Raw genomic sequence first — 17,719 nt, 5'->3', positions numbered from 1 at the left:
ACCATAAGCAACTAAAAATGAACTACTGATCACACAGCAAGATGGGTGAATATCAGAAACATATTGATCAAAAGAAGTTAGACATAAAGGAATACATATTGCTCTCATTTAAGTGAAACTAAAAACTGGGCAAAACTCATCCATGGTGCCTATGGGGAGTGGCACTTGCCTGGAAAGGTGCTCTATAGAACTTTCTGAGGTGATATATTAACTGGTTGTTGGTTACACGAATTTATACATTTGTCAAGACCTTATTTTACACTTAAGATTGTGTATTTCACTGTATATAAATGTACTAGGAAAAAAAAAACAAAATATAAGCACACGTATAACTTGCAGTGAAAACATTTCTGAAGCCAATCCAAGCAAATCTCTTGCAACACTACTTACTAGTACCTCTGTAAACCATTGAACATACTACAGTATTTTTCAAAATGATATTTTATTTTGTAATATTTGATAAAATCTAAAATCATTTCTTTTCCAAATGGAAAGCCACATGTCGGTTCCTTCATGCTAAATTAAAAGCCTATCTTTAAATGAGTTATAAAAAACAAAGACTACAGTATCAGACTTCAAATCAAAATCAGGATTGCAGGAGGAGTCTTGCTAAACTCTTGCTACAAGTTAGATGTAGCAAGTTCATTATTTCAGTTACCTTTACTATAATCCTGGTAAAGAAGTCTAAAGTCCATTTCACAGATAAGTATGTTAAGATTTAGGAAGACTGAATAGCTAAAAGATACAAAGCTAGTAAGTCTTGGAACCCAGATTTGAGCTTAATTCAACTGACTCCAAAACTTAAACTCTTTTCATTTTACCCACTGTTCCAGATTTCAGAAAGGAAAGGATGGAAGAAGCAGCACAGTTAAGATTTGCAGGCTGGAATACAGTAGGGTCCAGTGGCTTTATCATTCCAGTGAGGCCTAAGCATCCTGACTTCTTGGCTACTGCTTCAGAAGTCTCTTCCACTCCCTGACCCAGGCCCCCAAGTAATCTCTACAGTTCGTCTGTGTCCTTACATACTACGTAAGTCACAGACTGATCAGTAGTTCAGTTACATTTCTACCAATGCAATTCATCAATATTAAAAATAGAGAAGCACCAAAGAGAAGAATGAATGAAAGGTAGTGCCGTATATTCTTCAGAAGCAGGACAAAGGACTGTGTCCCTATATTGTAAAGAATAGCAGAGGAGAAAAAAAAGAACTCAAAGGCAATTGTAAGTATACTGAAACAGGTATGTTTAGATTTTAAAAAAACTATATTCTAGTGAAAATATAGGAAAGAATTTTGTTAGTTCCTGGCATTGAAGGAAATAATTGATATTTGTGCAGGTCCTGAAAAGATAGTAAAGAAAATTGTGCCTTGTTTTAGCAAAAGAATTATCTGATTAAAAATTTTGAATGCTTTTACATTACTATTACAAAATAAGGTTTAGTAGGATTTCTGGCTTTGTTCTCAGAGTGAAGCTTGGTCCCCTCTGTGAAATAATTCTGGATTTTACTCCTAACTTGTCTGATCACTAGCTTTAGCTTTACATCTAACTTGTATGTTCACTTGCCTTAGATATTCTTTTTGAGTTCCAGCAGTTTCATCTACTAAATGAGAAATTTAGACTAGATGTTTAATAATAATCACTAACTTTTAAAAATATTCTGTCATAGGCTAGGTACCATGCTAGTTGCTTTGAAATCAGTTTTCTCATTTAATTGGCACAACAGCCTTATGAGATTCATGTGATAGTCCCTGTCTTTTAAATGAGGAAACTGAAAAAAGAGTGTTTAGGTCTGAAGTTGTACCTTGACTCCATTTGGCTCAAAGATTTTAACCACTATGTTACCCAACCTGTCTGTGGTCCTTCAGCTTTAATCTGCCTTACTATATTCTATTCCTAGTCAGATCAGTAAACAGATGTTGAGTTAGCTGTGAATCCTTGGAAACCAGAGGACTTGATTAGTCTCTTAGTTTTCTCTTTATCTCCAATCCCAGCACATTTTAGACCTGACTTAATTCAAGCAAAGAAACAAAACAAATGAATAATCTTCTTAAGGAAAGGGCTTATATTCTATTTTTTCCACTTTGCTGATCATGTCACCTCTTTTTACTGTATTTAGCACAGTATTCTGCATGATACATATTCCGTAACTTTTGAGTCACTATGGGGAGAAAAGGCTCAACAATGATCAATTCTGCTTGGTAAAAAAAAAACAAAAACCCTATACTCAAAGCTTTTATGTAAACCCATCTGTTTAACATAGAGGAACTGATAATAATTAAAGTCTGAGGTTAAGAGTGAACTTTCAGGGAATTCCCTGGGGGTTCAGTGGTTAGGACTCGGGGGTTTCATTGCTATGGGCCCTGGGGTTTGATCCCTGATTGGGGAACTAAGGTCCTAGAAGCCACGTGCCGCAGCCAAAAAGAAAAAAAAAAAAATGAAGAGTGACCTTTCAGAGCCCAGGGGTCTGCAGCTGGTGCTGATGACAATGGATGAAGAAAGGAAGGACAGTTGATGCTGCCTACCAGGGCACCCGGCAAGCGGGAATGAGCACTGGGGACCGGGAGTAACAATTCCCATATAAGTCCTTCAAAGGCCAAGTCTTAGTTTTTCTGTTGGTGAAAACTTCAGAAACTTTTGTCTGTGATTTACAAACTCTTCCTGCATTATTCCTCCAACTTTCCACTTGATAAGGTGACATGTTGTTCTTTATTACAGGGGCATTTGCCCTCAACATTCAGAAAATGAAGATCATGGCATCTGGTCCCATCACTTCATGGGAAATAGATGGGGAAACAGTGGAAACAGTGTCAGACTTGATTTTTTGGGGCTCCAAAATCACTGCAGATGGTGACTGCAGCCATGAAATTAAAAGACGCTTACTCCTTGGAAGGAAAGTTATGACCAACCTAGATAGCATATTCAAAAGCAGAGACATTACTTTGCCAACAAAGGTGCAGCTAGTCAAGGCCATGGTTTTTCCTGTGGTCATGTATGGATGTGAGAGTTGGACTGTGAAGAAAACTGAGTGCTGAAGAATTGATGCTTTTGAACTGTGGTGTTGGAGAAGACTCTTGAGAGTCCCTTGGACTACAAGAGATCCAACCAGTCCATTCTGAAGGAGCTCAACCCTGGGATTTCTTTGGAAGAAATGATGCTAAAGCTGAAACTCCAGTACTTTGGCCACCTCATGAGAAGAGTTGACTCATTGGAAAAGCCTCTGATTGGGGAGGGATTGGGGGCAGGAGGAGAAGGGGACGACAGAGGATGAGATGGCTGGATGGCATCACTGACTCGATGGACATGAGTCTGGGTGAACTCCGGGAGTTGGTGATGGACAGGGAGGCCTGGCGTGCTGCGATTCATGGGGTCGCAAAGAGTCGGACACAACTGAGTGACTTTACTGAACTGAGCTGTGCTCCTAGATAGTGTTTGTTCTTCTTATTGCTTTAAAAAAAAAATCTTTCTCTTCCTTTTTTAAAGTAGTTTTATTTCATTTAATATTGTATCTTTTACTTTTAAATGGGAAATAAGAATAAGGGACAGCTTATTTATGACAGTGTTTGTATATTTGAGGCTGGTAGAAATATTTATTGAATTAAATAAAATCATCCACAATAAAACCATATATGTTATAATTAGCTTATAAATTAAGTGTAGGTCCTCTGTTGCAATATCAATGTTAAAAAATAAGTATTTTGCCAAATTTTGGCTTTAACTTACAAGTCCAAGGGTCTTTCTCCTGAATGCTGGGAGAAGCACTTCTGAGAGTAGTTTTAGTCTTGGGAAGGCCCAAATAATTTGTATTTATACTTTTAGTTAAGAAACACACATAAAATTATTATTTTATCTAGTAAATACACCAGACACATTTCTAACAATTGTGAAATTCCATTTTAGCTGACATTTTCATTCTAAGTAATACTTCTTGCTCCATAGAACAAACTAGAACTTATCTTGATAAACAACTAATTAAGTTCTGTTTAGCTATCATAATGAAAAATTCTGTGTGCCCAGTTCTTATAAATACCCTCTTTATTAAGTGTGCTTTAGTCAACCAAACTTTGTATGGCCCCTGAACAAAACTGCACATGTAACAGACTGAGTCTTTTCTGATACCAGAAAAGTTCTGAGGTTGGTTATCAATTATTTTTTAAGTAATATGTAGTAATGGATACAGTTGCATTTTTCTTTTTGAAAAAAAATTAAATTTTTTTCTAGGAATTTGATTTCTTTATAACTCCTAAAAGTATTACCAGGATTTCCAATGAAATATCTAATTTGTCATCTGTGACATTAAAGTTAATTTCCATAATGCCTGGTGTCTAAACAGCCGTGTCTGCACCTGTTGCCAGGTGGTCCCTTGGAGTGGCTTTCGCCTTGGGGAAGACCCACGTAATTTGGTAGTGGGGAGGCCCCAGTTGAAGGAAGGGAAAAACATTTTTTCGGAACATTTCAATTATTTTTTCTACTAATATACTGCAATCAGCCTTTTACTTCCTCAGATCCCTTTCACTTTGTAATCCACTGTAGTCTTACACCCTTCCCTAAATTCCACTGAAACACATCTTACTGGGGTCACAATGAACTACTAAATGTCAAGTTCTGGGAACAGATTTCAGCATATGACCCCTCCTAGTACTTGATAAATTTGTTCATCTTCTTGATGATTGCTTCCTTTTTGGCGTCTGTTATCCCTTCTACTTTTCTGATTGCTTGTTGGTATTTACAGTCCTATATTTTCCTATTGATAGTTGGGTACTGTCTTCCCTTCTGTGCTGGTTAGTTGTATGTAAACTTGGCTAGGCTATAGTATACCGTTAATTTAATCAAACACTAATCTAGATGCTGCTATCAATGTGTTTTATAGATGTAGTTAACATCTGTAATCAGTTGACTTTAAGGAGATAAAGTGGTTGGGCTTCATCTAGTTAGTTAGAAAGCCTTAAGAGCAAAAACTGAGGTTTCCAGCAGAAAAAAAAAAAGAAATTCTGCCTTACGCTTGTAGCATCTGAGTTTGTAGTCTCCCTGAGTTTCTGAGTTTCCAGCCTGCTGATCTGCCCACCCTAAATATTTCTGACTTGCCTGTCTTTCAGACTTCAGGATGCCAACCCCAACAATCACCTGAGCCAGGCCTTGATATAAATCTGTTTTAAATACAGACACACACACACAGCTCCTGTTAGTTCTGTGTTTCTGGAGGACTCTGATTACAGATCACTTTGTCATTTTGTTTGTCATGTTCCATATGATTCATCCATTTCACTTCTTCAACTATGTCCGTAATATGTCTTTGACTCCAGAATATTTATCTCAGGCTCTTATCTGAACTCCTATTTATACTTCCATATAGTAAGCATCTCTGCATTGTTGCCTCAGTCCCATCTAAACCAAAGATGTTCAAATAGAATTTTTTTTCTCTCCATTGCAACTCCCTTCTCTCCTTTTTCCATATCTCAATTTAACACCACCTCTACATCTAATCATCTTATTTAGGAATCACAGAATTGTTCTTGATTGCTCTTTTTCTCATCAGCCCCTAAAGTTGGATAATTTTTTTCCTCCTTGTCAACCCTTAAATCCACTTCTTTATTATTTCTTCTATTGTCTTAGGTTAGAACCTCTAATCACCTCTTACATGTGTATTTTTTCCTAGTTAGCATGATTGTTTTTTCACTTGGTCTTGTTCACCAGCGTTTTTCCCTTCTATATCATTATCCACAGATCCACAAAGGTCATTGTTCCTGTCATAATTATTGCATGATCTTGTAATTACTTGTTTAAATGCTTTGTCCTCCCTTCTAGACTAGGTGTCATTTATTACATTCGTGTTGAATGAATGAGCATGATGTGCACCATTTTATTTACCAAAAAAAGATCTACTTATTTGCTGCCTATACAGAAATTGTACTTTCCTAATAGCATATTCAAAAGGAGAGACATTACTTTGCCAACAAAGGTTCGTCTAGTCAAGGCTATGGTTTTTCCTGTGGTCATGTATGGATGTGAGAGTTGGACTGTGAAGAAGGCTGAGCACTGAAGAATTGATGCTTTTGAACTGTGGTGTTGGAGAAGACTCTTGCGAGTCCCTCGGACTGCAAGGAGATCCAACCAGTCCATTCTGAAGGAGATCAGCCCTGGGATTTCTTTGGAAGAAATGATGCTAAAGCTGAAACTCCAGTACTTTGGCCACCTCATGCCAAGAGTTGACTCATTGGAAAAGCCTCTAGGAGGAATTGGGGGCAGGAGGAGAAGGGGACGACAGAAGATGAGATGGCTGGATGGCATCACTGATTCAATGGATGTGAGTCTCAGTGAACTCCAGGAGTTGGTGATGGACAGGGAGGCCTGGCGTGCTGTGATTCACGGGGTCGCAAAGAGTTGGACACGACTGAGTGACTGATCTGATCTGATCTGAGAGAATCAAATTAGAGTATTGAATCCAGTTTTTTTTTTTTTTTTTTTTACTAGTGTTGTAGGGATTACGTTCTTTCCAATACAGGTATTCTTAACTTGGGATCCACAAGTGGACTTCTAAGGGATACATAAATTCACTAAAATTTTATAAGAAACTTTTTGCATATTTTTTCTGTGGCAAATGACCATAGTTTTCATCAAATTCTCAAAGAGGTCTAGGTTGCCTAAATGCATAAGATTCGTGGTGCTGAGTAAAAGTGTGTGAGTTTTTATGTCCCAGCTCCACCACATACTAGCTGAGGGACTTCATACAAGTTATTTAACCACTCAGGGTCTTTCACAGCTTTCTGATCATTAAATTGGGATGCAATAATGGTAATGGTCTCATAAGGTTGTTGTGAATATTAGCAAGTTGAACCTGATGCTGAGAAAGATTGAGGGTCGGAGGAGAAGGGGACGACAGAGGATGAGATAGTTGGATGACATCATGGACTCAATAGACATGAGTTTGAGTAAACTCCAGCAGTTGGTGATGGACAGGTAGGCCTGGTGTGCTGCAGTCCATGGGATTGCAGAGTTGTGCATGACTAAACAACTGAACTGAACTGAACTGATTGTATGTAAAGTGCTTGGCACATGTAAATGGCCATGTGGCTCTTACTATGCGTGTGTGCATGTGCTAAGTCGATTTAGTCATATCCAACTTTTTACAACCGTATGGACTGTAGCCCACCAGGCTCCTTTGTCCAGTGGGATTCTCCAGGCAAGAATACTGGAGTGGGTTGCCATGCCGTACTCCAGGGGATCTTCCTGACCCAGGGATCAAAACCGAGTCTCCTGTGGCTTCTGCATTGCAGGCAGATTTTTTTTCTTTTACCACTGAGCCACCAGCGAAGCCCTGGCTTTTACTTAAAAAAAAAAAGAAAAAAAATGCCTATAAAAATATAAGATAAAACAAAATACAGAATTTTAAAGCTATTTTTGTTGAAAATGTAAAATTTAAAGCACAAAAGTTAGGCAAGGGTTGAAAATTTAGGTTTGGAAGTTACCCACATAGAAGCAACCCACTCCAGTGTTCTTGCCTAGAGAATCCCAGGGACAGAGGAGCCTGGTGGGCTGCTGTTCATGCGGTCGCACAGAGTCAGACACGACTGAAGCGACGTAGCCGCAGCAGCAGCAGCAGCACGTAGAAGCAGGAGTTGAAATCACAAAGTAGGAGTGGTTCTATGGGAGAAAGAATGAAAAGAAGGGCGAAGAATTTTGAAGTAAACTCATAGTAAAGCAAGCCCATGGTAAGGTGAAAAAAGAGGGAAAATAGCTCATGAAGATGTTAGTGGAGTGTTCAGATCCAATGAAGGAATTTTACTATGAAAGGTATAATTAATCCTTCCTTTAGTTGAGGAAAATGAGGAATAAAGATTTTGTGATTAAGCTTCCTACAAACTGGGTGGCTTAACACAAGTGAAATTTATTCTGTCATAGTTTTGGGAGACGGAAGGCTGAAATCAAGGTATCAGCAGGGCCCTGCTGCCCCCAAAACCTCTAGGGACAAACTCTTCATTGCTTCTTCTAGTTTCTGGTGATTACTGACAGTCCTGCATGTTGCTGGCTTACCACTGCATTGTTATAATTTCTGACTCCTTTGTCACATAGCCACTTACCCTCTGAGTGTCTGAGTCTCTATGTTGAAATTCCCCTCTTCTTATTAGAACTTCAGTCTTTGGATTTAAGACCTACTCTAATCTAGTATGTTCTAATCTTAGCTTAATTATATCTGCCAAGACCCACCCTATTTCCAAATAAGGTCACATTCACAGGTTCTAGGTGGGCACAAAATATGGGGAGGGGCACACCATCCCAGTACAAAGAGCTCTGATTACTTCAAAGAGCTTTGTTTACTTCAGAGAAATGGCAAAGTAGCAGGCTATACTGCAAGGCACTCAGAACTAGGTTGGTGAGGGCTTAAAGTGGAAATGACTTTTTCCCCCCTGAAAATTTCTTGCTAAAAGAAAAATAGGATTGTAGTTTGAGGCAAGATCTACATTGAGGAAGAGACATGGTAATAAATTATATAGAGATAGAATCAGAAATAGAGATATAGACACAGAAACAGATGTAGCTATAAAACTTAAGAATAGTTTTTAGGCGTAAGTGGGGGTGACAGAAGGGAAGGTTATCAAGTACAGTGGTGGGAGGTTAGCTGGAAAGGAGGCAGGACAACTGTTTCTCTGAGATAAGAGGACAGACTATTTGCAGTTCCAGTAACAGCTTGTGAAACAAATGATTGTTATTAATCACACAATCAAATAGTAGGTACTGTTTTTACACTGTTTTGTCTATTTTCACATTGTAGATATCCGTAATATATTTCTCAAAAAGATTCCTTTTATTTTTTCAAAGCAAATCCTCAAAGAATCACCTGTAATTAAAATTGAATGTAACCAACATAAACATGTTTGACTTAACTTGTTTTATAGTTCTCTTACAGAGATATGTTTTCAAGCACATCAGGGTTAGAACCTATAATTTCCTACTATATTAAGAGTAAGTATATTTCAAAGTGATTCTCTTAGTAAAAGTACATACATGGTTGGATCCTAGCCAATAGCATGATGCACATGTTTATGATGTCATGTGTAGTTCAAAACTTTGATGGTGTTAAAGTACCATTTCAGGTTCTTCCTTTTTGTGGTTAGATTCAATGTAATATCACTTTTGTGGGAATTTCCCTGAGATAGACCAGAGCTTAAATAAGTAAAGTTTCCTTACAATGAAATATCTTTGTGGATTCTGATTTAGTTTTATTCTTTTATGCAAATTGATAAAAAATAAACATTTATGGAGATTAAATGTATTAAAATTATATATTTATTTATAAAAACTTCTAGTTTTTATTTTACAGATTTCTCAACTTTTTTAAATGATGAAAATTTAATAAAACTATTTCCAATCAGAGAGGATATTTTTATACTGTTTTACACTCTTATTGGGCTTTATTAGATAACAGTAGATTTAAATAAAAGTTTAACAGAATGGAATAAGTTTCTTGAGAAACTTATTAGCAATAATATATGGTTTATATTTTATAATATTAAGGCTCATAAACGTTGACATTTAGAGTAATAAAATAGCAGCCCAGTCGTGTGTTTTTTTTCTTTTGGAAGAGGAATTTTTCAGAGAAAGAGAAAAAATGTATACAGAACTGCAAAAGAGACTGAATAGCTGAAGCAATCTTGATAGAATAAAGTTGGAGGCATCCTGCTTCCTGATTCTATACTATATTACAGAGCTATAGTAATCAGAACATTGTGGTGTTGGCGCAAAAGAGGACATATACTCGAAAGGAAAAGAATAGAGAGTCCAACTCCATGACAGTGGTCTTGGCAATAATTTGTTGGATTTGACATTAAAAACAAAAGCAATAAAAGCAAAAATAAACAAATGGGATGAAATCACTAAAAAGCTTATTCACAGCAAAGGAATCTATCAAAAAAATGAAAAGGCAACCTATTGAATGGGAGAAAATATTTGTAAGTGGTATATCCATAAGAGGTTAATATCCAAAATATACAAAGAACCCATACAACTCAACATAAAAAAACCAAAAAAAAAAAAAAACCCAAAACTGATTAAAAATTGGCCAGAAGACCTGCATAGACATTTTTGCAAAGACATACTAGATAGCATATTGAAAAGCAGAGACATGACTTTGCCAACAAAGGTCCGTCTAGTCAAGGCTATGGTTTTTCCAGTGGTCATGTATGGATGTGAGAGGTGGACTGTGAAGAAGGCTGAGTGCCGAAGAATTGACGCTTTTGAACTGTGGTGTTGGAGAAGACTCTTGAGAGTCCCTTGGACTGCAAGGAGATCCAACCAGTTCATTCTGAAGGAGATCAGCCCTGGGATTTCTTTGGAAGGAATGATGCTAAAGCTGAAACTCCAGTACTTTGGCCACCTCATGTGAAGAGTTGACTCATTGGAAAAGACTCTGATGCTGGGAGGGATTGGGGGCAAGAGGAGAAGTGGACGACAGAGGATGAGTTGGCTGGATGGCATCACTGACTCGATGGACATGAGTCTGAGTGAACTCCGGGAGTTGGTGATGGATAGGGAGGCCTGGCGTGCTGTGATTCAGGGGGTCGCAAAGAGTCGGACACAACTGAGCGACTGAACTGAACTGAACAGATAACTAACAGACACATGAAAAGATGATCAGCATCACTAATCATCAGGCAAATACAAGTTAAAGTTATAGCCAGATATCACTTCACACCTGTTAGAATGGCTGCCATCCAAAAGACAAGAAATAAGAAGTGTCAAGGACATGGAGAAATGGATACCTGTTTGTGTGGTTGGTAGGAATGTAAATTGGTGCAAGTCACTATGGAAAGCAATATGGGAATTTCTCAAAAATATTTTTTAATAGAACTAGCATATCATCCAGCAATTCTACTTCTATTTTTATCTGAAGAAAAAGAAATTACTAACTTAGAACAATATATGCATCCCTGTGGTGGATTAGTGGTAAAGAATCTGCTTGCCAAAGCAGGACACCTGGGTTCGATCCCTAGGTCAGGAAGATCCCCTGGAGAAGAAAATGGCAACCTACTCCATTATTCTTGCATGGGAAATCCCATGGTGGGCTATAGTCCACGGGGTCATAAGGAGTTAGACACAATTGAGCAACTAAACAACAACAATGTTCATTGCAGCATTATTTACAGTAGCCCAGACCTGGAAATGACCTAAGTGTCCACTGAGAGATGAACTGATAAAGAAAATGTGGCATATATACATCCTGGAATATTATTCATCTATAAAAACAGAAATCCTGCCATTTGTAACCACATACATAGATCTTGAGGGCATTGTGCTAAATGAAATAAATCAGATGAAGAAAGACAAATAATGTATGATCTCATTTATATGTGGAATCTATTTTCAGAAGAAAAAAAGAACTACCAGAGAACAGATTGGTAGTATTGCTGCTGCTGCTGCTAAGTCGCTTCAGTCGTGTCCGACTCTGTGCGACCCCATAGAAGCCCACTAGGCTCCCCCGTCCCTGGGATTCTCCAGGCAAGAACACTGGAGTGGGTTGCCATTTCCTTCTCCAATGCAAGTGAAAAGTGAAAGTGAAGTTGCTCAGTCGTGTCCGACTCTTAGCAACCCCATGGACTGCAGCCTACCAGGCTCCTCCGTCCATGGGATTTTCCAGGCAATACTGGAGTGGGGTGCCATTGCCTTCTCTGGTAGTATTAGTGATTGCCAAAGGTGGGGAGTGGGAAGTGGGTGCAATGTTTAAAGGTGGTCAAAATGTACAAACATCCAGTAAAAGATAAATAAGCTCTAGGGATGGTGTGTACAGCATGATGAGGTATTTAACAATATTGTATATTTGAAACTTGTTAAGAGAGCCTTACAGGCAACAATCCATGTGGTCACAAAGAGTCAGACATGACTGAGTGACTAAGCACACCCTGGTTTGGTGCTTCCCCATTCAAAAAAAACCCAAAACTCTAAGAGTAAATATTTAAAGTTATCACAGAAAAAATTATAGTATAATGATTGATGTTCACTAAACTTATTGTGGTAATCATTTCACAATATATACAGTCCATCCTAAAGGAGATCAGGCCTGGGTGTTCATTGGAAGGACTGATGTTGAAGCTGAAACTCCAGTACTTTGCCCGCCTGATGCGAAGAGCTGACTCATTTGAAAAGCCCCTGAGGCTGGGAAAGAGTGAGGGCAGGAGAAGAAGGGGATGAGATGGTTGGATGGCATCACTGACTCGATGGACATGGGTTTGGGTGGACTCCGGAAGTTGGTGATGGACAAGGAGGCCTGGCGTGCTGAGGTTCATGGGGTCACAAAGAGTTGGACACGACTGAGCAACTGAACTGAACTGAACTGAAAATAAAATAAGATAAGAACTATTTCTTTACTATGGCCATTTGGGTCTCATGGACATCAGCTTAATTAGCTTTCAGAGCAATTTTTTTGGGGGCCACTTTCCTCAAGTGAAAATCTTAAAATTTAGAGCACTAGATGTTGGGCCCAAACCCTTCATTTTTCAGGGATGAGTTAGGATTTATGAGATCCTTCCAGTTGTATGTCACTATGTCATGGATTTAGTTTGTGCAAGGGTGTTTCTCAGTCTCTCTTACCCATTTTTATGTGAGTATTTTCTCATTTGCCCAGTATGTAGGAGTCATTCGGTAGATTTCTGAATTCAGGATATTTCTAAGAGAGAACTGCTCTGTCAGTGGGTGTAGATTTGGTGTGTCCATTGGAGGAGGTGAGTCCAAGAGTCTCCTCTGTCACCCTGTTGCACTGAAAGCACAGTTATTGAATTCTTAAAAAATCACCATTTTATTTCCTCTTTGATTTCTTCAGTGATCCAATGGTTGTTGAGTAGCATATTGTTTAGCTGCCATATGTTTGTGTTTTTGGAATTTTTTTCTTGTAGTTTATTCCTAATTGCATAGCACTGTGATTAGAGAAGATACTTGATATAATTTCAATTTTCTTAAATTTACCAAGGCTCACCTTGTGGCCCAGCATGTGGTTAATCCTGGAGAATGTTCTGTGTACACTTAAGAAGAATGTGTAGTCTGCTGCTTTTGAGTGGAACGCTCTATAAATACCAATTAAGTCCAACTTGTTTAAAATATCATTTAAGGCCTGTGTTTCTTTATTAATTTTCTGTCTAGATGATCTGCCCACTGGTGAAAGTGAGATATTAAAGTCTCCCACCATTATTGTGTTACTGTCAGTTTCTCCCTTTATGTTTGTTAGTATCTGCGTTACATATTGAGATACTCCTATGTTGAGAAAATCACCATTTTAAAGATGAGGAAATAGACATTCAGATGTTAGATAATCTAAGAATACCCACCTAGCAGGTCACGGTACTGGGCTTTGAACCCAGATGGTCTGCTGTGAGTCAGTGCACTTGCTCTGCTCCTAGTTTCTGGAAAGGGCCGTTTTGAGACTCATAAACCATCTTATTCTTTTTAAAACAACCCAGTGAGAAGAAACGTTGTCATTTTCAAATTCCAATGAGACTAAGAAGAGAGAGAAAAAAAAGAAGCTCTTTGATCTATGCTTAGGCTGGCACCATTTCAGGCATTTGCTCTAAGTATGAGCTACAGGGAAGTCACTCTTACATTTTCTAACCAAAATGAGCTGCTTATACAGTCAGCTGCTTTCACAGACACTAGAGGAATCTTTTGTGCTGTCATCTCTTTGCCTGGGTACACGTTCATCTAAATGAAGATCTGTTTTATGCCTGCGGCTTGTTTGTATGGTATCATGTAGATTCTACTAACTTAGTTTTTCAGAAAACTATTCTTGACCTAATTATACTTAAATGCAATCCTTTTCAGATTACTAAATGATTATATAAATGAGGAAACTGGTGTCTTTTAGCAAAGTTAGTGATATAGATCATCAGACAATAATAAGCTGTTGTCTGTGGACACTTGCTCTCCTGATGCAAGTCTTTTAATGACTATGGCATAAGTCAGAGACAAGAGAGGAGCATCTTGAGTAAATGGCAATTAGTCCATTTCTGTTGGATTGTACAGTTTCTATATATCAGTAGTACTTTTTCCAACTCCTGAGTTTATAGGTCTCGGGTGATGCCTGTGAAGTTTCATTTCTAAAGAGTTTCTGGAGGCTGCTGCTGCTGGTCCAAGTACCATATTTTGAGAATGACTGTGACAGACAATGGGCTTCCCTGGTGGCTCAGACAGCAAAGAATCCACCTGCAATGCATGAGACCTGGGTTCGATCCCTGGGTGGGAAGATCTGCTGGAGAAGGGAATGGCTACCCACTCCAGTATTCTTGCCCAAAGAATTGCATGGATAGAGGAGCCTGGTAGGCTACAGTCCTTGGAGTTGCAAAGAGACGGACATGACTGAGCAACTAACATTTACATACACACACACATACACAACAGGCAATACAGAAGTAGTGGAAGTAAAGACTTTGTGCACTAGATCCAGATTGTGGAGGCGTTTCAGTACCAAAATAAACATGTGCAGTCTGTCCGGCACTTAGTGGGAGGCCACGGGAAGGTTCAAAGGCATGGAGTCACAGTTAAAGCATATTTTGAGAAGGATGATAGTACTTAAAAATCTCTATTTGGCTGCTATTAGATAACTCCATATGACTGTACAAACTACCTGTCTCTGCATATTCAAAACTAGGCTCTTTCCCCCTGATTTTTCTCTCCTTTTATGTTCAGTTCTATGTTAATGGCTCCACTGTATTTCCACTTGGCCAAACCAGCAACCTGGGCATGATCTTTGACTTCTTTTAGCCCTGAAATTCACAGCACTTTGTTATCAGGCCCTGCTATTTAAAAAATATCATTTGAGTCTGATACTTCTTAATTCCTCCTGCCTATATCATATTGCTTGGACCATTGTAGAAAGTGCCCGACTTGTCTCATTTTCTAGTCTTTTTCCGGCTCTAATTTCTTTCCATATTCTTCAGCTGTTCTTTTTAAAAATACATATTTGATCATGTCACTCTTTTTTTTATGGTTTCCTATTACTTATAGAACAAAGTTTGAACTTTTCATCATACAAATTCTTGTGCCCTGGCTCTTTCCACCTATCTATCTTCATCTTCTGCCACAGTGCCCTAAAAAGTAATACATTCCAGTCACACCATATCCACCATTCACCTTTCTTTGAGCATCATACCAGGCTTTTAATGTACTTGTATATCTAAATCATTCTCTTTGCCTGAGAATTACTTGTTATTTAAGACGCAGCTTAAACATAGCAACCTCTCTGAAGCCTTACATGTTCTCCTCTTCTAGAAAGGGTTCATTACATCTTCTGTGTTTATCTTATTAAACTTTACACATATCTACAGTGTCCTTGGGCTTCCCTGATTGCTCAGCAGTAAAGCATCTGCCTGTGATGCAGGAGACGTGGTTTAGATCCCTGGGTTGGGAAGATCCCCTGGTGGAGGAAATGGCAACCCATTCCAGTATTCTTACCTCGAGAATCTCATGGACAGAGGAGCCTGGTGGGCTACAGTCTATGTCACAAAGAGTCAGACACAACTGAGCACACACACACACACACACACACATACAGTGTACCTATTATCTGCATTGTACTCACTTATGTAATTGTCAGTCTCCTTCACTAGACTGACACGAGAACCATGTGTTCTCAATGAAGAGTTCATTGTTTGATGCATGTAGTTCAGTTTACTTCAGTCGCTCAGTCATGTCTGACTCTTTGCGACCCCATGAACTGCAGCAAGCCAGGCCTCCCTGTCCATTACCAACCCCTGGAGCCTACTAAAACTCATGTCCACTGAGTCAGTGATGCCATCCAACCATCTCAACCTCTGTCGTCCCCTTCTTCTCCTGCCCTCAATCTTTCCCAGCATCAGGGGCTTTTCAAAAGAGTCAGCTCTTCGCATCAGGTGGCCAAAGTACTGGAGTTTCAGCTTAAACATCAGTCCTTCCAATGAACACCCAGGACTGATCTCCTTTAGGATGGACTGGTTGGATCTCCTTGCAGTCCAAGGGACTCTCAAGAATCTTCTCCAACACCACAGTTCAAAAGCATCAGTTCTTCTGCACTCAGCTTTCTTTATAGTCCAACTCTTACATCTATACATGACTACTGGAAAAACCATAACCTTGACTAGACGGACCTTTGTTGACAAAATAATGTCTCTGCTGTTTAATATGTTGTCTAGTTTGGTCATAACTTTCCTTCCAAGGAGTAAGCGTCTTTTAATTTCATGGCTGCAGTCACCATCTGCAGTGATTTTGGAGTGCCCCAAAATAAAATCAGCCACTGTTTCCACTGTTTCCCCATCTATTTGCCATGAAGTGATGGGACCAGATGCCATGATCTTAGTTTTCTGAATCTGATGCATGGAGAGTACTATATAATACTTTTTGGGTAAATAAAATGAGCTAATTAATGCACAGAGGGATTTTAGGGTGATAGTCTAGAAGCAGCAAGGCAAGTTAAAGGGGAGTTCCCTTCTTGACGGAGTAATAAAATCTAAAACTCAAGTGATTTTTAGACAGGGAAAAACTGAACAGATGAGAAAAGCATTGCACATTAGACCTGGTGATTGACTGCTGTGAGCAAGAAAGAAATTGAAACAGTACTATAACCTTGAACTGTAGTGACTAGAATAGTGAAATAGAGAAATCCAGAAATGTGTGTAAGGTCTGTAGCTGCATCTCTGTTTTTCCTTTCTGGTATTGGTGATGCATGTCTTTTTTTCTACTTTATCCCAATGTGAAGTTTATTGGTTTATCTTTTCAAAGCATGTGTTTTTATTGATTTTATTTTGTTTGTTCATTTTCTTTCATTTAAGCCATTATTTTATTTCCTTTCTTCTGTTTACTTTGAGTTTCATTTTTTCTTCTCTCCTTGATTTCTTCAGTTGTATCATTAATTTTAGTGTTTTCCTCTTTTTTTAATATAACATTTAATGCTATAAATTTAGCACTTTAGCAATGATTCCATTTTCATTCAGTGCAAAATATATAAAGTTTTTTTCATGATTTATTCTATGGCCATAATTTTTAGAGGTGTTTTAATTTCCAAATATCTAGAGATTTTCCTCCAGATATCCTCTGTTATTAATTTTTCTTTTAATCAATGGATCAGCTTGCAGTTAGAGGAAAATACTCTATTTTATTTCATTCTTTTAAAATTCACTGAGACTTGTTTTCTGGACCAGAATATGTTCTTTCATGATGAATGTTCCATAGGCACTTGAAAAGATTAGATAATCCTCTGTTGTAGGTAGAGTGTTCTATATATGTCAGTTGCTGCTGCTGCTGCTGCTAAGTCGCTTCAGTCGTGTCCGACTCTGAGACCCCATAGACGGCAGCCCACCAGGCTTCCCCGTCCCTGGGATTCTCCAGGCAAGAACACTGTAGTGGGTTGCCATTTCCTTCTCCAATGCATGAAAGTGAAAAGTGAAACTGAAGTCGCTCAGTTGTGTCCGACTCTATGACCCCATGGACTGCAGCCTACCAGGCTCCTCCATCCATGGGATTTTCCAGGAAGAGTACTGGAGTGGAGTGCCATTGCCTTCTCCATATGTCAGTTAGGTCAAGTTAATTGATAATGTTGTTTAGGTCTTTCTACACACTTAACGTTTTATTTGTTTGTTTCATTTGCTAGAATACCTAACTATAACTGAATTTGCATATTTCCCCCTTCATTTCTATTAATTTTAGCTTGATGTATTTTGAGTCATTAGATATAACTGAATATCTAACTGTAACTAAATTTGTATATTTT

The 17,719-nt window shown here is 38.5% G+C and overlaps 1 protein-coding gene across 2 annotated transcripts in view; it reads left to right on the top strand.

Annotated features, from left to right (window-relative positions):
• LOC112445982 (craniofacial development protein 2) overlaps nt 1–17,719 on the top strand; it is a 62,227-nt gene that overhangs the window by 17,336 nt on the left and 27,172 nt on the right. The gene's annotated exons all lie outside the window — the stretch shown is intronic.

This window comes from Bos taurus, chromosome 3 (genome assembly GCF_002263795.3).
Source record: "Bos taurus isolate L1 Dominette 01449 registration number 42190680 breed Hereford chromosome 3, ARS-UCD2.0, whole genome shotgun sequence".
NCBI classification, from domain to species: Eukaryota; Metazoa; Chordata; class Mammalia; order Artiodactyla; family Bovidae; genus Bos; species Bos taurus.
Note: the sequence above shows the minus strand (reverse complement) of the source record. Positions and strands in the feature narration are given on the sequence as shown.